The sequence below is a fragment of the Rhinolophus sinicus genome, chromosome 2 (assembly GCF_057876585.1).
Source record: "Rhinolophus sinicus isolate RSI-liver-muscle chromosome 2, RSI-T2T, whole genome shotgun sequence".
NCBI lineage: Eukaryota > Metazoa > Chordata > Mammalia > Chiroptera > Rhinolophidae > Rhinolophus > Rhinolophus sinicus.
Window position 1 is genome coordinate 19,250,644 of NC_142502.1, and position 21,085 is coordinate 19,271,728.

General features: G+C 40.8%; 1 non-coding gene across 1 annotated transcript; it reads right to left on the reverse strand.

Annotated features, from left to right (window-relative positions):
• Nucleotides 1–15,024: 15,024 nt before the first annotated feature.
• Nucleotides 15,025–15,107, reverse strand: TRNAL-UAA (transfer RNA leucine (anticodon UAA)). Its single transcript has one exon. It is a non-coding gene; the product is annotated as a tRNA-Leu (tRNA).
• Between the last annotated feature and the right edge of the window lie 5,978 nt (nt 15,108–21,085).

The following is a 21,085-nucleotide window of genomic DNA, read 5'->3' on the forward strand; positions in this document are numbered from 1 at the left end:
GGAAATACTACTTTTGCATAAAGATTTCGTGGAGAAAAAAGATATTTGTCTGGATAAAATCAATAAATTCATAGGGTTCTTCCCAAGGGTCCTCGTGCTCGCTCAGCTTCAGATTCAACACAGCGTGGGTGGGCATCCTGCGTACCACAGGGACTTAGGGACCAAGGGCCATTTTCCTGAGAGCTGGTGGACAGGGAGCCCTTACTCCAGAAGCTCAGAGAGCCACACAGCCATAAGTGACCGAGTCTTGGTGGGTGGACTTGTCTGAGCAGCTGCCAGCTCGGGATTGTTCTCCACAGACGTGCCTGTTGTGCAGTTCATCTCCAAGAGTTCCAAGGAGGACTCCCACCACTGCTCTTGGATTTAAAGACTCCTCTATGGGGATTTGTCTGGTCAACTTCAATCTCCCTTTGTTCAGAGTCTTTCTCTTGCTCTGTTCTTACCCCTTCAACATGACCACAACCTCAATAATGTGATCTCTGCATACAACATTCTACCCAGTCCAGCAAAACGTCCTCAGTGGAGTACTCCTAGTACTTAAGGCAATTTTTGTATGTTTCCTCTTCTTTCTTATGTCTAGCAAAGCCACCTTCATTGAGTACATGGGTATGTCTTTCGTAGCTTTTGTGGCACTTCTAAGCTATAGTGAGTCTTACACGAAAGGTGTTAAGAAAGAAGAAAATGACAACAATCAAAATTCCTTACATGAAAAAGCTGCATAGAAATCCATAATACTTGAAATATAGATATTCAGAAAGATAAAATAATGTTGGGTATTTCACATGAACAAATAATTTCATAATTGTGTTTTAGAAATGCTTTGCTCTTAATTAAAGAAACTCACATCTGCTTTTCTAAGTTGGGTTTTAATCTATACATCAAATGGGCAAGTCAGTAGGCCATCCTGGGGAAGGTTTCAAAAAACTGTGAAGAATACATCCAGGGACCTGAGGTAGTGGTAACTCCTGGACCTACCAGGTCAATCCTTGTCTTGCCCTTGGGTACACCTATGGGCCAACACTTGCACTCCAACAATATGTCATTAAAGTAACATAATGTAAAAACAGAAAGAGGAAGTTCTTTCCCCATCCCCAGGTAAATGGATGGAGGTGTTGTGAAAGAGCAAGGCATTCGTGACATAGCAGCCTGGGTTCAAATTCCAGGACTTCACTTAGTAACTATTCTTCGAGCAAGTTACTTAACCTCTCTGGTGAAAAAGCAATGAGCAGTAGAGGCCAGCATGGGTTCATTAATAACCTCTTATGTCAAACTAACATGATTTCATTTTTTATATGGTCACTCTACTATGCACAGATAGAATGCATTGTAATTTTGGCACACTGTTAGAAAACACATCTCAAGAGATCTTGTGTTCATGGTGAATAAATGCAAACTACCATGTTTCCCCCAAAATAAGACTTCTTGAGCCAGACAATCAGCTCTAATGAATCTTTTGGAGCAAAAATTAATATAAGACCCGGTCTTAGTTTACTATAAGACCGGGTATAATATAATATAATATAATATAATATAATATAATATAATATAATATATAATATAATACCTGGTCTTATATTAATTTTTGCTCCAAAAGACGCATTAGAGCTGATTTTCAGCTATTTTCAGGGAAACATAGTAGATAGTCTTTAAAAATTAGTTTGGAGCTGGTTAAACTATAACATACAAAGAGTGTGTATTAACATATCAATTCCACCTGGAAAGGATATCTCTAATAACAGGAAATTCTCCCTGCTGTTATGCTCAAATTTTTATCAACTTGAATAAAAATGTATTAAACGCTTAGGTAGCTCAAAAGTAGGAGGGGCAGCAAATGCATTGGAAGACAGAATCAAAATTCAAAATGATCTCAATCACCTAAAAGAATAGCTGAAATAAAGGCTGCTGAAACAGCTGTGTCAAGTTCAGCATTTAGATTTCATTGCTACTTGGGATATGGGTATGGTCCAGGGCTAGGGATGTTGTGAGGGCAGCCTGCCGAAGTGGACTGGACCCACTGGCAGGCCTGTATGGAGACAGTCAGAGAGAAGAGATGAGCAGCTTGAAGGGGCTACCACTGGCCAAATCTGGTAAAATTTGAACAAATTTTAGTTAGTGTTGTATGGATTAAATTAACTGAATGAAATATGAATCCTTGAGCCATATTAATATAAATAAGCAAGTGAATTAATATGTGAGGGAGAAAAGTCTCTCTTATAGTACAATGCCAATTGAGAAATATAGAGGAAATGGTGAACATAGAAAAAAAAAATCACCATTTGTCAAAAATCATACTGCTAATTATTTTGGACAAAAACTACCAATGGAGACTAATATTAGTGGTTGGAAGTACAAAATACTTAGTAATTAACAGTGGAGAAAACTGTTCAATATTATTTTATCTACATTGTAAAAGTCAACATCACCAAAAATAGAACAAATTGATATCATATGCCTCCTGACGTGATGTACTAAGAAGAACATGGCATCACATTTATGGTTTTGCTGTGAAAAATTAATAGCCTGGATCTAATAATAAGGAAATACAAGACAAATGTAAATCGAGGAGCATTCTATCAAAATAGCTGATCTGTACTTTCAAAGGGGTCTAGGTCACAGAGGTGAAAAAAAGACTGAGGAACTATTGAAGAGCCTAGACTAGAGACATGGACCAAAAAGGAAAGGGTATAGATGAAGACACTACTGAAGAAATCAATGAAATTTGAATGGGACTGTGGATTGGACAGTAATATTATATTAATATGAATGTCCTAATTTTGATGATTATGCTGGAGTCATGTAGGAGAATATCCTCATGTTTTGGGAAATATATAGGAGCAATGGGGCATCATATCTATAACTTACTATCACAGGATTTAGAAAATGAGAGAGAGCGAGAGAATGGGAAAAAGAAATGAAAACTGTGGTACATCTTAACAATTGGGGATCTGAGTAAAGGATGTACTATTTCTGCAGCCTTTCAGAAAGTTTTAAACTATTTGAAATGAAAGTTTTTAAAAATCAACTACGTAAGTTCAACTAAGACACATGAATTAGCAAAGCATGAGAGGAGAAATTGAAACCTCAGAATAGCTCGGGACTCCCTCGCCTTGACTCTCGGTTCTTGAGGAGTTGGTGCACTGACCTGGCCAGGTCAAAGGCAATCTTCTGTGTCGGGGTCATTCCATCACAGTACCAGAAGCAGAGCACTCAGCCACGCTTCCGGAAGTCTGGAACTTGGGTTAGGAAATCCACTGGGAACCAAAGCAGCTGCTCACTTAGTGGCTTTTTCCCTCGTTGGCCACAGGGTCCCTCATCTTTGCTTTTGTCTGTGTATTTGCATTACCCTTTGCTCTCTCTGCACATCCCATCGTCTTGCTTCTCGGTACACATAGCAGAAAATGACCCTATGTGCCCTTGCAGTCAATTTATAATCCAAATTGTTGGGAGAGAATGTAGTTGGTCCCGTTGATTCAGGTGCCCATTCCGGGCCTGGTCAACTGTGGCAAGAAGGCTGGGATGATGCAGTCCTGCCCAGGCAGCCTTGGTAGGATTTGGGAAGCAGAGAGTCCAAGAAAGCACATGAGCAGGTGAGCTGTGCCAATCTCAACAAAGGAACAAATGAGTCAGTGTGGAGATGAAAAGCCCACTTGGATGAGAGAGGAGGTTGGAGACTTCTGGTTGTACATGATATCTCAATACGTACGTGATAAAGCGAGACTATAGAAGACAGAGCCCAGCAAATCATCAGGAATACAACGTCTCCACGTGCACGTGGATGCAGGTGTGTTGAACCAGTGAACCAGTGACACCACTGCTTTTGATGTGAGTGATATGAGCTTTTCAACACTGGAAACTAACTCTTGATGAAATTCTGAATAAAACAAAGTACACTTTCCCCTGATTTGCATGAGTTGTATACTTGGAAAAGTCACTGCATATTGAAAGCTTGCAAAAAGTATTTTGTGTTTAATATGAAAAATGGAGTTAGATGGTGAGTTCAGATAAACAGGCTTTTAACCTACAGGAATATCCTGTTGCACATGCCCAAATCTTGCAGGCTGAAGGGTAATTCTTCATGGCAGGACTCCCACACACTGCAGCATGCTCAGCACCCCTTGCCCCTCCCTCATGTCAGGAGACCCCATCAATTATTATGACAAGCCAAATATGCCCGACATTCTTCCAGAACGTCCCCCAGGGCCAGTGTCATTACTAGTAAGGACCACTGGGTTAGAGACTAGTTTACCACTGTCAGGAGTGGTCAGAGGGTTATTCTGCCTTATTGGAAACTCTAAGTATATCTCTTCCAATTCTAACATTCAACAAGCCCATGATAAAATCTCATGACGCCATTACTTGTTCCCCTTCTGAAACATTACAATTTTTTTCACCTTTGATATTCAAGAAGACATTCAACTTTATACCAATACTGAAAAGCCAGGTTAGCCAGGACTCTTATAGCTTCAAATAATAAAAAGCCAACACAAACTAGTGTCCATTCACACACAAAAGAGGAACTTACTGTCTCAACTTGGAAACATAAGCATGGAGTTGAATACAACTGGATCCAAGAATTCGGGTTTTGAAGACTCCCTCCCTCCCTTCCTCTCTTCCTACCTTCCTCCTCTCTCTCTTTCTCTCTCTCTTTTTTCTCTCCCTACCTCTTCTTTTCCCTCTCTCTTCCTTCACTCCTTTCTCCCTCCCTCTCTCCTTTTTTCTCTCTCTTCTTTCTCTCTTTCTGAGGGCTGAATTCAGTCTCTCTCCTAGTAATGAGCATATGGCCACTCCGTTCACATTCCATCCATTCTATGACAGTTTTCTGTTTCTCCTCTCCTGCTCTGAACTGTACCCTGGAGTTCTAGGAGAAAACCATGACAATGAAAAATAATTAATGTTATGATTAGTTGTTTAATGCCTGTATTCCCTAACAAAATGTAAGGTCTATGAGGACGGGACTTTGTTTTTCCTACTCCAGCTGTATTCCAGCCACCAGCGTGGCATTGCCCATTCTAATCACTTAAAAAAATACTGAATGAATGAATTGCTCAGTTGAAATTAGAGGTTGCCTAATTTCAGTGCTGGTATTTCCCTGCAAGACTTTCCTAGACATTTTGAAAACATGGGCAAAAGGCAGCAGTAGCTGTGTGTTCTATGAGCAGGCTTATGACTTATGGTACTGAGATGTAGAAACAGAGGAGAGAAATCCAGTGGGAGGATCGTTTTCACACTAGGTCTACCCAGGGGGTTTCTCCACCCAGAGTTATCCAAGTTCATCCCCATCTCACTTTGGTCTGAGGATTATTCATAGGAGACTAAAATCAGCATTAAAGTAACAGATTAATTGATTCAATCAGTATACTGTTGAGGTCATTTCAATTCAGTAGGCCTCTTTTAAATTTCACTGTGGTTCCATTGCACACTTCCAATGTTGTTCTTTGCAATGCACTAATAAATCAGACATTATACTGACTCACAATAAAAGAGCTCTCCTGTATAATAATGGACCTCAATGCCAGCCTATGCTCTATGAAGCACTTTCCACACTTAAAAGCATGACGTTATATATTATTTTGCACATTTCCAAGTGAGGGGGGTTTCTTATTTTTCTTATGTGGAATAAAACAAAATTAAGCCTGATTGTACCTAACATTGAAGCTGAACTGGGTGGGTCAGAATTGCTAGTGCTTAAAAAATGTGAACAACATCCTTGACATAGTTACTTGTGACTAACCCAGTGGGTGTGACACCCAGGGGAAAACAATTAGTTCATTTATCATGAATTTGAAAAGTTAGGGTTTAGAACTGTGCTGTTTTTTAATGTAAAAATTATTCAGAGAATTACTCAGAATTTTGTTTAAGAAGAGATTTTTGATGCTGGAAAATTAGACACTTAAAGACTTTTAAATGGAAAAAAAGTTGAATGAACAAATCAGAAGAATGCAGTCTATGTCCCTCTCTCAAATATCATGTCTGTAAGAGTGTATTTTTTTTGCTAACAATCGCACTTTACTACAATTACTATAACAAGTACAATGTATATCCAACGGCAGAATTAATTCCACGAATGACTTTTACCTTTATAGCAAAACTGGTCTCATAGTCAATCCATAGTTATACTTTATAAGAATCACTAACATATGACAGTAGATTAATCTATTGATCATTGTATATGCCAGGCACTTTCTAAGCACTTTATCAACATCACACTTAGTTCTCACAACAAATTGTTTGACAGGTACTTTTAATACAGTACCCATTTTACAGGTGATAAAATACGAGCTGGAGAATCTAAACCAGTCCAAAGTCACATAGCTAATAAGGGTTGGAAATGGGATTAAAACTTGGGCTGACGAACTTCTATCACACTTCTGTGTTGGCTGTTAGGACCTATGCCATGCATTTCACAATATATAAAAGAGACTGCTGAATTGAGACAAATATTTAATACTCTTCTTAATAATCCATCTTTTCAATGCAATTTTTAAAATTACCTTATTCAGTGACTGCTAGCCTCACTACACTATAGCAACGAATAAAATGACTGAAAATACAACCTAAACCCAAAGATAAATTTGAGACTTGAATGCATAACATACCCAAATAGAAATGACTCAAAAACTACTCATGTGCTTGCTCTTTTGGGCTTCTGAATCTTGAATCTCCTAACTAGATAAAGTTCACCTTAGTTGAAGAAGAAAGAGAAGAAGGAAGAAAAGGAAAAGAAGTATGAGAATGCCTGAACCCATTCTATATTAACTATATTTTCTTAATACTGTATTCTTAATGCTCTGGCCTCTGGGTCCTTCCTGACCAGGGAGAAACTGCCCCTCCCAGGTTTAGCTAATTTCTAGAGATACCAGACAACTCAGGACAGCCCCTATGCCCCAATTTCCTGCTGAAATTACTCACACTAGCCAATCTAAGCCTGCTCAGTCTGCCTTACCAATTCTTCCCTGTGAAAATCACAGTATCGTTTCTTGCCCGCGCTTTGCCCTCATTCCTTCTGCCTCTTGACTGACCCCGGTGTTTCCCAAGTGACCGTACATGGTGCCCTGTGATTCTTCTTTCTAGGGACCTGTAAATATAAAATTCTTCTTTCGTAAGTCATTTCCACGTCACATGTCTTATCATACCTGATTAAAACAAATCCTGAGTATATTTTAAACACATACCCTAAATGAGGGTTAATATATGTACAATAAATAGAATGAACTGTGAACTATACTCAGTAAATTTCAAGTTTGTTCATTTATTCAGCAGGCATTTTTATACAGTGCACATAATGTGCTAGAGACACTCCGCTAGGCATAGTTCCCATTTCACTGCAGTAAGGTTGCAGTGCTGTCATTTCATCTCTGCCAGGCACTCTGATAAGTGGTTCAGAGACATCAAAATCTATTTAGATGAAAACGAAACCAGGTGGTTCCCAATGAACCAGGTGGTATACAATGGCCCTCTATCCAGCAGTGGAGTATATGTGAGGAATATGGAATCAAGTTCCCTGATTCTTACGTGGCATATTTGTAACTGAACAGACTCATTAAAACTTGGGGCATTATTATTTATCTCATTTGAACAATTAGCAAATGTGTTGTATGCATTCAAGTTGTTCACTAATTAGCTGCAATTGTATCCAAAAGCAAAATAAAGAGAATAAATAAGATCTCCAAATTTGAACTTGCTACTAAGGACAAAAGAAAGCCACTTGTTTAGGGTTTCTCAAACTAGACATGACTTCTGTGTTGTAAAGCTGATGGTTAATCCAAATTTCTACTATTCTTCAATTTCATAGTCAATTTTGGAGTTTGAAAATATAATTATATTAAAACAATAATGATGGATATAATGTGGTGAAGGGCCTATTCAAACAATTACAATAACAGCTCATGCAAGTTGTGTCAGTGATTTAGGATTCTTTTCAATGGCAGGTTTATCATTAAAGTTTGAAAGAGGAAAAAAAAAAGTTCAACTTACTGGCTGGATTTAACATAGTCTTAATGTGCTGTTAAACACAGTACCTATAGGACTTCTGGTCAAGATGGCAGCACAGGTAAATGCTATGCTCCCCTTCTCACATGTAATTTTGACCACATCAAAATTACAACTAAACTATAGAACAGCCATCATTTGATAACTGCCTGAATACTAGCTGAATAAAAGACCCATAACTAAGGGCATACAGAAGAAGCCACATGGAGACTGGTAGGAGAGGTGAAGACACTGAACTGGCTGGTCCCACACCCACATGTGGCAGATAAAAATCAGGAGGGATATCTCAGTTGCAGAGGTCCCCCCTGAGGAGCAAGGGGTCCCAGAACTACACTAAGCTCCCCAGCACAGGGTTCCAGTTTTGGGAAGAGACGTCCCCATACCTTCTGGCTGTGAAAATCAGCAGAGATTGTGGCTGAGATGAAGGGCTACTGGAGTCCCATGCATTCCTCTTAAAGGGCCCACATACAGACTTACTTGCTGATGGACTCAGTCACTATGAGCTCCAGTGCTGGGGACTTATGGGGAGGAACTGAGTTATCTAGCTTCAGGGTGAAGGGTGGAGGAGCAGCTTTCTCCCAGACAGAAGTATGAGCAGATGCTATTTTCTTTTCTTGAGCCCCCCCCTCCCCAATCTGCACAAACAGGTGGCTACCATATATGAGTTTCCATCAATCTAGCTAACACTGTAGGCCCTGCCCTGGTAATTCCCTGATACTCCACCCCACCCAACTTGCAGGCCTACCCAAGCCGCTTCTAGTGGCTTTTCCATACAAATGACCTGTCTTGGCTCATGCTTTTGACTTTTCTAAAATCACACAAAGGTTCACAAACCCCAAACAAGCAGCATCTGGACTCAGTGTGCCCCATACCTCTTCCTAAATGGCTCGAAGTCTGACACTAGTGGCAGCTAGGCTCAGTTCACAGCTTAGCTTCTCCCAGGCACCTCCTAGCCCAGCACAAGTAGCAATCATCTGCAGATCACTTTGTAACTTGTATCGGGTGGCCCCAGACCAGGCATAGGCAAAGGCTGACCTTGGCTTGCATCACAGGCCCTCCCAAGAAGCCCCAGAACCAACACACCTGGTGCTTCAGACCACACCAGAGCACCACCTCCAGAAATGACATATCCAAAGGGCAGGCTAGGAAAGCACCAGAGCCTCACTAGAGCAAATCCTGCTCTGTGGGGTGAGCTCCCGCACAACAGCTTCTCTGCTACAATCACAGCCATTCCTCACAGCCAATCAGTCTTAGGGTCATCCCAAACCACTGATTAACAAACAACAACCAAGGCTCAACCACAACAGGAAGGCACACACAATTCACACAAGGGACACTCTTGGAACACCTGACTCAGGTGACCAGGGAATACTGTGCCACTGGGCCACACAGGACACCTATTACATAAGGCCACTCTACTGAGACCAAGAGACATAGCAGATCTCCCTAATATATAGAAACAAACACAGGGAGGTAGCCAAAATGAGGAGACAAATATGTCCCAAATGAAAGAATACAACAAAACTCCAGAAAAAGAACTATACAAAATGGAGACAAGCAATCTACCAGATGCAGAGTTCAAAACACTGGTTATAAGGATGCTCAGTGAACTTAGGGGAAGATTCGATGAACTCAATTAACAATTAACAAAGAGATAGGAAACATAAAAATGGAGATAGAAAACAAAAAAGAACCAGTCAGAAATGAACACTACAATAACTGAAATGAAGAATACATTACAAGGAATCCACAGTAGGTTAGATGAAGCAGACAATAAAATCAGCTATTTGGAAGACAACATCAGCTAGTGGAAAACACCCAATCAAGACAGCAAAAAAGAATACAAAAAAAAAAAAAAAAAATGAGGATAATTTAAGGGGCTTCTGGGACAATATCAAGCATATCAACATTCGCATCATAGGGGTACTAGAAGGAGAAAGAAGAGGGATTGAAAAGCCATTTAAAGAAATAATAACTGGAGAAAAAAATAATGATGGAAAACTTCCCTAACCTCGTAAAGGAAATAGACATACATGTCCAGGAAGTGCAGAGAGTCCCAAACAAGATGAACCCAAAGAGGCCCACACCAAGATACATTAAAATTAAAATGGCAAAGGTAAAGATAAAGAGAGACTCTTAAAAGCAGCAAGAGAAAAGCAGTTAGTTACCTATAAGAGAGCTCATAAGACTATCAGCTGATTTCTCAACAGAAACTTTGCAGGCCAGAAGGGATTGGCATGAAATATTCAAAGTGGTGAAAAGCGAGGACCTACAATCAAAATTACTCTACTCAGCAAAGCTATCATTTAGAACTGAAGGAGAAATAAAGAGCTTCCCAGACAAGAAAAAGCTAAAGGAATTCATCACCACCAAACCAGTATTACAAGAAATGTTAGAGGGACTTCTCTAAGACAAAAATTAATAAATAAATAAATAAATAAATAAATAAATAAATATTAAAAATATGAATAATAAAATCTTATCAATAATTACTTTAAATGTAAATGGATTAAATGCTCCAATCAAAAGATGTAGAGGGGTTGAATGGATAAGAAAAGAAGACTCATGCATATGTTGTCTCTACACAAGATCTACTTCAGATATTAAGACACACACAGACTGAAAGTAAAGATTGGAAAAAGCTATTTCATGCAAATGAAAACAAACAAAAAAACCTGAAGTAGCAATACTTATATCAGACAAAATAGACTTTAAAACAAAAGCTATAAGAAGAGACAAAGGAGGACTCAGCGATTCTACTTCTGGGTATTTATCCAAAGAAAACCAAAGCACTAGTTTGAAAAGACATATGCACCCCCTATGTTCACTGCAGCATTATTTACAATAGCCAAGATATGGAAGCAACCTGAGTGTCCACTGATACAAATGGATAAAGAAGAGTTACATACATACAATAGAGTATTACTCAGCCATAAAAAAGAATGAAATTTTGCCATTGGCGACATCATGGACCTAGAGGGTGTTATGCTGAGTGAAACAGGTCAGACAAAGAAAAGACAAACACCATATAATTTCACTCAAATGTGGAGTTTAATAAACAAAACAAAAGTAAACAAAACAGAAACAAACTCATAGATACAGGGAACGTTTTGATGGTTGCCAGATGAGAGGGGGGGCTGAAAGGGGGGAAGGGATTAAGATGTGCAAATTGTTAGTTATAAAAACTCATGAGGATGTAAAGTACAGCATCAGAAATATAGTCAATAATATTGTGATAATTGTATGAGGTCAGATGTGAACTAGATTTATCCTAAGTTCTGTAAATGTCTAATCACTATGTTGTATACCTGAAAATAATATAATATTGTATTCCAACTGTAATTCAAAAATAACAAAATTATTTTTAAAAACACAGTAACTATGGACAGCACTTTATCTGGATTTTATAGTCAGAATAAAACAGACAGAATTTAACACATACATTTACCTCAAATCAACCATTAGGTGTCACTGTTTAAATATATTGGCAACACTTCCTGCAGTTCTTCAGAAAGTCCTATAGAAAATTTCAAACAATTTTGAATAACTTAACGACTAGTTCAAACCTAGAATAAGAATGCTTATAAATCCACACTCTTAATTTATAATTCAAAGTAGTGATTTAATTTCTCATTGTTAAAATAATCATTGGAAAATCATTCTAAGCTTAGTGGTGGTATACCTACAAATGATTCAAATTTAAATACAAAATATTTTAAGAATTTTGAAAAATAAAGAGTCTAATATAATAAGCCTACTTTTCAAAGGAAAGTAAAGATTCTGATACATTTTAGGACAGGATTTCAATTTTGAAGAACTGATATCGTCTGGCTCTATATACATATATAAAATTTTGAGTGAAAAAAAGCATTACTTTTTAAATTTATTAAGAAAAATTGTGTCGAATTCTGCCTACCACCTACGTGCAGTGGGTCTGGGTGTATAATCCTGTCTGTCAATGGAGATTGTGAATGTAAAAGTATTTTGAAAACTGCCAAGTTGGTCTACACATGCAAGGTAAGGTTTCTTTCTACTCATGCAGCATTGTTCTCCTGTAGTTCCCACAAAAGATGGCTCTAGAAAAGGGAAGTGAACTCAGTTACAAAACACCTACTTTTTTGAGAAGAATGTTACAGCCTCATAACCACTTTATGGAGGTAAATGTTATTTTCCGATTTGCAAAAGACTGGTAACCTGGGAAAGTTGGTTATTCTGTCGGACCTCAAAGCCTGAGTTCTTTCTACTGAGTCACCCTTGTGGTTTAAACTTTTATAAACTGAATCATATTCTTAAATTTTGCTGCATTAAATTCAATTCACTTAGAGAATCCTACTTATCAGAGGAAATTGATAATAAAATATTTTGCAGAGGGTATAATAAAGCAAAAGATCCCATCTAAATTAGCTTCTTAAGACTGTAGTTAAGTAGGCCATGTATGTTGATCAATACAAAACCTGTGATGCAATGCCCTAGGATCTATCTACTAGATTCTCTTGTTTCTACACCAGCGTCATTTCACCCCTCTTTGTGGCATCTCAGTGATCTGTTGGCCAGTTTCAGCAAGCTCAAGAAGAATACTAACTAGTCTTTTACCATCTGTGCTATAGCATAGTCACTGGTTACTACTGACTAGAAGCTTGATCTACAATATAGTTTCAAAGGAACAAAGTAAAAATCCACACTAGTCTTTGCCTATTCTTGGTAGTATCATTCCACATCTGCACCTGAACATATTAATACAAACACATAAATTAGCATGAGCTGGAAAGGCTTCCCATCAGTATCGTTCCTTCCTTTGCTCAGGTTTTAAGAAGGAAAAGAGAGAGATAGACTGAGCTGAGTCTAACTGGCTATTGACTGAATTAAACAAATTCCTGTCCCCCCCAAAAATATTTCTTGCCAATTCAACATGCCCTCTCTCCCAAGCCTATGTAGACTGATCAAGAGTTTCTACATCAATAGACATAGCTGCTTCCAAACGCAACACTAATCAGATTGCTTCTTGCTTCGAATCCTTCAGTGGACTCCAGACACCAAACTTAGCATGGTTTCCAGATGGCTTTCCCCACCTGTGTCTCTCCCTTTCCTCCCTGCTCCTCCCAGAACCCCGCTCTTCTTCCTTCAGTTCTCAACTAAAGCTGACTCTCTGGAAAGAATTAGGGCTTCCCACACTGCTCCTTTGGCACCTTGGGCATAATTCATATTTTCTCATTATAAATGTGGTTCATTAAAATCTCTCTCTCTCTCTCTCTCTCTCTCTCTCTCTCTCTCTCTCTCTCTCTCTTTCTCTCTCTTCCTAGAGGTACAATTCAATTTAAAACTATTAGATGGGCCCAAACATGGTAGATGTTACACTTGGGATGGGGTAGGGAATTACAAATATGGATAGAAAAATTAAATAAAATCTGCAGTGTTTAATCAGACTTGGAAGTATTGGTATGAACTCCTAGATATAAATTAGATAGGCAGGTAGGTAGGTGGGAAGGTAGATATACAGACAGACACATATTCTCTAATTCTGTGCACGGAGAGGGGCTGGGACCAGAAACCCATCAAAACCAATAAGCACACCTAGCACTGAGATCTTGGTTTCTAAATACCATCTTCCACTAAAGGGAACCAGAGATCTTTTGAAAATGGCTGGTTCTAGGGCTGGGTCAGGGAAAATACAAGGTAAGCAAGGGATATGTTGAACTAGGAAGTAAGGAAGTGCTAAAGTATGAGGGAGACATCAAAAGGCAATTTGAATGGACTGCCACCGGCCAAATCTGGGACACTTTGCGCATCAAGACAAATAATTGTAGAATAGATGGTAACCCTTAATTAAAATAGGACACCATGCGTACATATTTACATTACTTATGATTCCATAAATACTTGAAGAAAATGGAAAGTTTGATGAGTAATTGGATAATTACATAGTTTTAAAGCACTTCTCCTCGAAATATGTATTAATCCCAAGGGGGAAAAGCACAACTTTACAGTGGAGAAGCCTGGCAGAGAAGCTTAATTAAGTGAATTAAGATCAGGAACAGGCCACATTAAAACCATGCCACCTCAGAGGACGCCATGAGAACACAGCACCATCTCTGCACAGTCCTGCTGAAGAAGCAGAACCTGAATCTAATCATGAGGAAACAGACAAACCCAAACCGGCCAAGGGATGTGCTACGTAGGATTGGCCTGTCATCCTCAGGAGGGTCAAGCTCGCAAAAGTCAGGTGGGACTGAGGAGGTTACTGATTGAAGAAGCCTAAGGGGATGCGACAAGTAAAGGCAATGCGTTATTCTGCACAGGAGCCTTTTACTATAAAAGACAACTGGCGATGAAATGGGGTCTGGGGTTAGATGATAATGAAGCATCAAGGTGAATGTCCTCATTTTAATGGTTGTAGTGCGGCATCTAGTGTAGCTTACTCTCACATGTTTTTAAATAAAGGGCTCTTTGCACTGTACTTGCAACTTTTTTCCCCTCTAGGTTTTTCATTCCTTTCATGTAAAAAACAAACCAACAAAAAACTATGATACAAAACGACACCATGCATTTGTATTTTTTAAACGTAAGCCAAACGCAAGTTAGGATCCATTTTAGAACTATGATACGTACTGTCTCAGGCTACGAGGAGTTCATGGAAGAACTGTGTGCAGATAATTAATTTTAGCGAAAAGAAAGAAAAAAGGTAGAGATTATCCTTGACTTTCTGCAGGGGCAGTTTTCTAACCACGCTACCCCGTCACCAGCGCCCTCCCCGCGCCGCCGGCTCCCGAACCTGGGGAGCAGAACCCGGCAGCGCTGGCGGCCGCCTGAGTCCCGGCCCCGCCTCGGCCCCGCGAGCGTTGCAGGCGGCGCAGCCGGGGCCTATTGAGGCGCCGCCGGAAACGCGGCCGCCGCCCGTGCCCCACGCCCAACCTGCCCGCTGCCTGGTCTCGGGCACAGGGAACGCGGGATTCTTGAGTCCAAGGCGTGGTGTGTTCAGTGAAATTGATATTTTAAAAATATATAAAATATTTTAACGTGAGAGGGGAAAAAAGCTTCTACCAGGAGTGGGGTTCGAACCCACGCGGACATATGTCCATTGGATCTTAAGTCCAACGCCTTAACCACTCGGCCATCCTGGTGCAGGCGAAGGGTGTCTCTCTCGCTCTTCCTACAAGGCCTGTTCCACCGTCCTCCTCGCTCCCTCCTTCTGAAATCCTTCGATTTTTCGCCGTTGCCTTTCCAGTTCTCCCGACCGGAGCGGCAGTAGCCTTCTCGCCAGAGCCCCCGCTGCCCGCCGCCTCAGCTCACTGTTGCCCCCGGGCCGCCACGGCTGCGAGGGCAACTGCACTGGCGCTCCGCGCGCTTCGGACGACCGGCGGCACGCCCAGGTCCCAGCCAATTCTGCTTTCGGTTTCGAGGTGCGCGGGCGCGGGAAACAAATTCCAGTAAACCTCTGGATTCCTAGCAGCAAGTTTTGGAGGCGCCCGAGACTCGCGGTGGTGCGGGGACCGAGCCCAGAGCGCGGTGTTTGGTTTGTTTTACTCTCAACAGCATAAACGTCAAGAAATGAGTTGCACGGGCAGCAGGAGAGTTCTTGGACCCTTGTACCAGTGGGTCGCTTTTCTTCGCAGCATGTGTCACAGATCACCGGGGAAGAAAGCTGTGTAGAAACCTGTATCTATACTGTACCACGGCAAATGCAGGGCGGTGTGTGTGGCACTGTGTGCCCTTCCTGCCGGCTGCAGGCACCACAGCCACTGCACCGCCTCACTGGGAGTTCCGTGGCCTCCTCCCTGTTCCCACGACTCAGCCGTGCACTTGGACACTTACGTTCCTTGATCTTCACTGTTCAGCAACGCTTTCTTTGCTGTGCTGAAAAGATTTAGTTTGCTCTGTCAACTCCTTTTCCAGGATTTCCGCTCCATTTCCCACTATCCAGTGCTTCACTTTTGTGGGCAGAATTAAAATGTTATTGTTTTGTGCCACTAAGTTATTATTTTTGTTAATAAAGCCATACATTAAAATTCTGAGACTGATCAACGAGGATATTGTAACGGAGCCCTGGGAGCACTGCACAGAGAGACAGGCTATCTGAGAATGAAGCTACGGCAGGGAAAGCAGAGTTCTCAGGTGAAGAGTCCAAGGTCTGGTTCCATCATTGACTGGAGTCCTCGCCTTCATTCTTACCGGAGTCTGGGTCATGCTGCTCTTTTCCAAATTCACATCTTACATGACACGGTCTGGGAAGTAGACCACAAGTTCTATCCCTAGGTCCTAGCTGCAAGGGAAGCTAGGAAGCCAAGTTCTGGCTCTACCTTAGGAAGCAGGCCTCGAAAATGGAGGAAATTCCCTAAACATAGGAAGAGTATTCAAAAGATTCTGGCAACTGCAAGACATGACAAATATCCACTTGAGTGTTGGAACAAAATGTGAAAAGTACTGCATAGTGACATTTGTTACAACTGACAATATTAGAAAATGACAATATTAAGACAGATTTTGTAACACTGAAATGGTTCATGTTCAGGAAGTGCATTTGACATACTTCTTAAGAGAAATGTTTCACTCTGTTTAAATTATTCTGTGTGTGTGTGTGTGTGTGTGTGTGTGTGTGTGTGTGTGTGTAAGCCATGATGTTCTTTATGCATTCTATGGTGGTTTAAAAAATATGTCCATAAATTCTATGATACACCTCCCTTCAAGAGATAGAGCCTAATTCCCTTCCCCTTCCATGTGGGCTGGACCTAGTTACTCATTTCTAGTGAACAATATAAAACAAAAGACACCAGGTCATCAGGGGCACTGCTGCCATCATCTGGGTTGCTCTCTCTCAGATCATGCCCTCCGGAGGAAACCAGCTGTTATGTCATGAGCAGCCCTTTGAGAGCCCCATGTAGTGAAGAACAGCCAACAAGCAACTGAGGTTCCCACATGAGTCAGCTTGGGAACAGATCTTCCAATGCAGTCAAGCCTTTGGATGACTAACCCTGAGCAACATCTTGACTACCACCTCATGAGAGACCCTGAACCAGAACGACCCGTTGTCATGCAGGGACGCAGCTCCCGCTCCCCGCACAAGAACGCAGGATATGGTGAGGCCAAAAAGGAACAATAATGGAGCCATAGATAGGGGAGTCATACCACTATTCTCACTGGCGGCTGGTCGAGACACAGGAAGTAGGATCCACACGATCTGCAATGTAATCTGCTTGCTAACGGCACTTGCTAGCTGCAATCCGTGGTGCGCTTCTCTGTCAATCAACCAACCTACCAGCGTAGCCACGGCAGTTATATCAGTGGCCAATGGCTAACTGGTAACAGCTGATGGCCAAATAGTCACAGCTGATGACCATCTACTACTTGAGCCAGCACCTTTCCATGTGAGGCCGAGAGCCTGGAAACTGCCCTCTGGGACTCTGTCCCCACAAATAAAATAAACATTTATTGTTTTAACCTGAAAAGTTTTGTGCTACTTTTATGTAGCACAGAAAATAAACTAGCCTTTTTGTCCATAATAAAGGCTTGCCATAACTAATGCACGTACTGACTACAGTTAGTTTCTCTAGCTTTGATGATATGTTCACAGGGATGTGCTTTGTTTCCACACATATATTTTAAAAGGATAATCTTGCTGACCCCTTTGCTAACTTTCCTTCTTCCTTTGTTTTTAAACCCTTGTTTTCAAACCCATACTTTCCAAATCCACTCACTTACTTTTAGTTTTCCCCAGAATCCTTTGATATGTGGCTTCTACACTTACTTTTCTCTCTTTATCTTTTCAGAATGAAAATATCTTTACTAAAACAGGTTCAAGTTGCAAAAGTTGCATACAATGTAAACAATATAGAAGTGAATAAACAAGAATGTGAAACTCCATCAATTGGGACCTCTGTATCGTAAAGATGCTAAGCCATTTTCTATCCCTTTCCTGCTTTTTCCCATGCGGCTTTTCTTCGCCTAACTCTCCTCCAAAGCCCAGCATAAATCCTACTGTGGGGGCGGAGCCCCAGAGAGTAGTTTCCAGGCTCTCGGCCTCACATAGACAGGTGCTGGCTCAGGTAGTAAATGGCCAACTGTGATTGCATGGCCATCAGCTGTGGCTACTTGGCCGTCAGCTGTAACCGGTGAGCCATTGGCCACAGTATAACTGCTGTGGCTAAGAGGAAAAAGAAGGGAGAGAAGAACGGGGGCTAGCAAGAAGATGGCGGCTGGGCTGGCAAGCGTGGACGGCGGTTTGCGGACAGTGTGGATCCAGCCTCCAGTGAGAGTATAGTGCCGCCAGAGAGAATATAGTGGTATGACTCCCCTACCTATGGCTCCGTGGGTGTTCCTTTTTGGCCTCACCATATCCTGCGTTCTTGTATGGGGAGCGGGAGCAGAGACCCTGCAGGCCACCCCGCACGACAAATGGAGCAGCGAGCAGGGTCTTCCGCACGACACCTACCTTCCCATCACGCATGTAATTGTAAAGTGAAACGAGTAAGTATAAGTTACACTTACCTGCGGATATGTGTACAAAACTTGGGAAGTTCCAGATTAGACTTTAGAAGTGTCTTTCTTACTCTGCCTGATCTCATTTATTATAATACAAATTAAAGCATGTGATATTATAAGAAAACATTATTCTTGGTGACAGAATTCTTTTTGTTTAAAGTACTTACAGAATTTAAATTTTTGTATTAAATCTCATAAAATACAGTACACATATATCCTATATAGTAAGCAGAAAATAAACTAGTCTTTTTGCCCATAATTAAGGCTTGCCATCATGATAGCATCAATTTTTCTGAACTATAGGTAAAACAAGAGGCAGCAAGAAAGACATCACAGTGTAAAGTATAGTCATACCTCATTTTATTGTGCTTCACTTTAGTGTGTCTCCCAGGTGTTGAATTCTTTTTACGAATTGAAGGCAAGACCCTCCACCAGCAAAAGATTACGACTCACTTTATTGCAATACTCTCTTTATTGAGGTGGCCTGGAACAGAAACCGTGCTATCTTGGAGGTATGCCCGTGTTGTTTAGACTGTAGAGTCAATAAACCTAGTTCAAATTGTCATTTTTTTCCCCTAGCTGTGTAGGCAATATACTCTTCAAGTCTCAGTTTCCTCATCTGTAAAGTGGGAATAATAATACCTATCTACCTCAGAGAAATGTTGTGAGAATTAAATGATGTATATAAAATATGTAGCAGGGTGCCTTGTCTCAAGGTAAGTCCCTGTGGTAGCCAGTATTTTTTGCTTTTCCAACAGCCGTAGACGCCTCCCTTTTCCCCAAGGGTTTAATCATTTGTTTAAACCAGACATTTTCATATTATCTTTTCTGCCAGTAATTGGTCTGGGGTGGGGATAAGGAGAGTGGGCATGTATGTGATCCAGTTCTGGCCCAGAAAAATAAGGGAAGGTAGGCAGGGGGTTCTGGAAAAAATTTTCTTTCTGAATTAAAAACCAGCCTCAGGAAGTCAAAGCTTGTGCTATCTCTTCCCTGTTTCTTCCTGCCTTCCGTGAGGCGGTGGGAAAATGTAATTCGTGGGGCTGTTAGCCATCCTGTGACCACGAGGGAACAAGCCTTTGGATAAGAAGTAACACCCAAAGATTTCAGGACAGTAAATTAGAAAGTGACCCTCAAAGACCTTAGTGAGCCACAGGCAACTGGAAACCATTGCCCACCAATCTGCTTGTTTCATGAGATAATTAACATGCCTTTAAATGTAAGCCAGTGGTTCTCAAAGCATCAGAATCACCTGGGGACTTGTTGGAAATGCAAATTCTTGAGCCCCACCCCAGCTTCTTGAATTCTCACCTCAGAGTTGATGATTCTGAGCCATGCTCAAGTGTTAGTTCCTGTTATCACAGTAGGGTTTCTGCATTCCTTAGCGAGTGCTCATACAGTATGTCCAGAGCAGATGAAGGGTTCCATGGTATTCCCTCCAAGTTGCTTCCTCAATTGAACCCCCATTATTGGCATGAGTTCTTATCATTTACCTCTTTCTCCTAAGCACGCCTATCTCCTGAAGGTGCACTTGCTGTTTTTCTGTGTATGAATAGGTACATTAATTATTGTGGGGAAGCTGCGTTTTCCTAAGGTGTGTCTTATCCTTGATAGAATCTTCACTTCCCCTTTACCAGAAAGCTCTCACTTCCTAGCATCATGCTAACACCCTTTTATTTCAACATCAGCTAAATGATTCAACCTCCAGGTGATTTTGAAACCCATTCTTTATCTCAATTACATTATGAAGAAACATGGCCGCGGCATAGATTTTCAAAATCTTATCCCTAGATACCATCATCACCAGGACATATTTCCTCATCCAGCAGTGAGAAGGGGACGCCATCTGCTTACTTACACTAGGGATTACCAGACACTTTCCAGGTACTCAGACACACCTGTGCACACTATTCTTCTGGATTCAAAAACACAGCGTTGGAGGCTGAGTACGTGTGAGGTGGACCAACCCCAACTCTCTAACACAATTGTTTGTAATAAGGCTCTTTCCGACAGTTCTGGGCCATAGAGACCACAAAAAGGTGTAAGGTTGCTGCGGCAGCGGTGAGGGAGATTTGTGTTGCCCTGTACCTCTTCTCTCCCGGCAATCCAGGACTCAGCTACAGAGAAGTCTGAGTGGGAATTTTCTAAAGATTCTTAGACTGCTTTCGCCAAGTCTCTTTGTCCCCTCCTCTTTTTGCCCCCTCATCTTTCATTTTCCAACTTTATTAGAAACAAATTTTGTTTTACGGAGCAGTGTCTCAGCATCACTTTACGACGAGAAGAACTTTACCTGTATTATTTCACTTAGTTCATTGAACTACTGTTCCCCACTTCTGTTTCAGTTCTTGATTCTTTAAGTGTTCTGCTTCTATCTTGTTTTGCTTACTTTGTCTTTATTTTTCTTAAAAATATTACTTTTACATCTTATTAAACTTATGCTTATTCCTAGTTTAATTTAGAATGGTTTTGTAAATCTATGTTCATGTTTTTATTTTACATATTGTGGCTTTAATTTTATAGTTAAATATAATTATTTTACCTTGTTGTAATAGTTCACTTTTCATTACATTCCTATTTTAAACCTTATTTTTAATTTCAACATTTTAGTTTTTCTTATTTTCTCCCT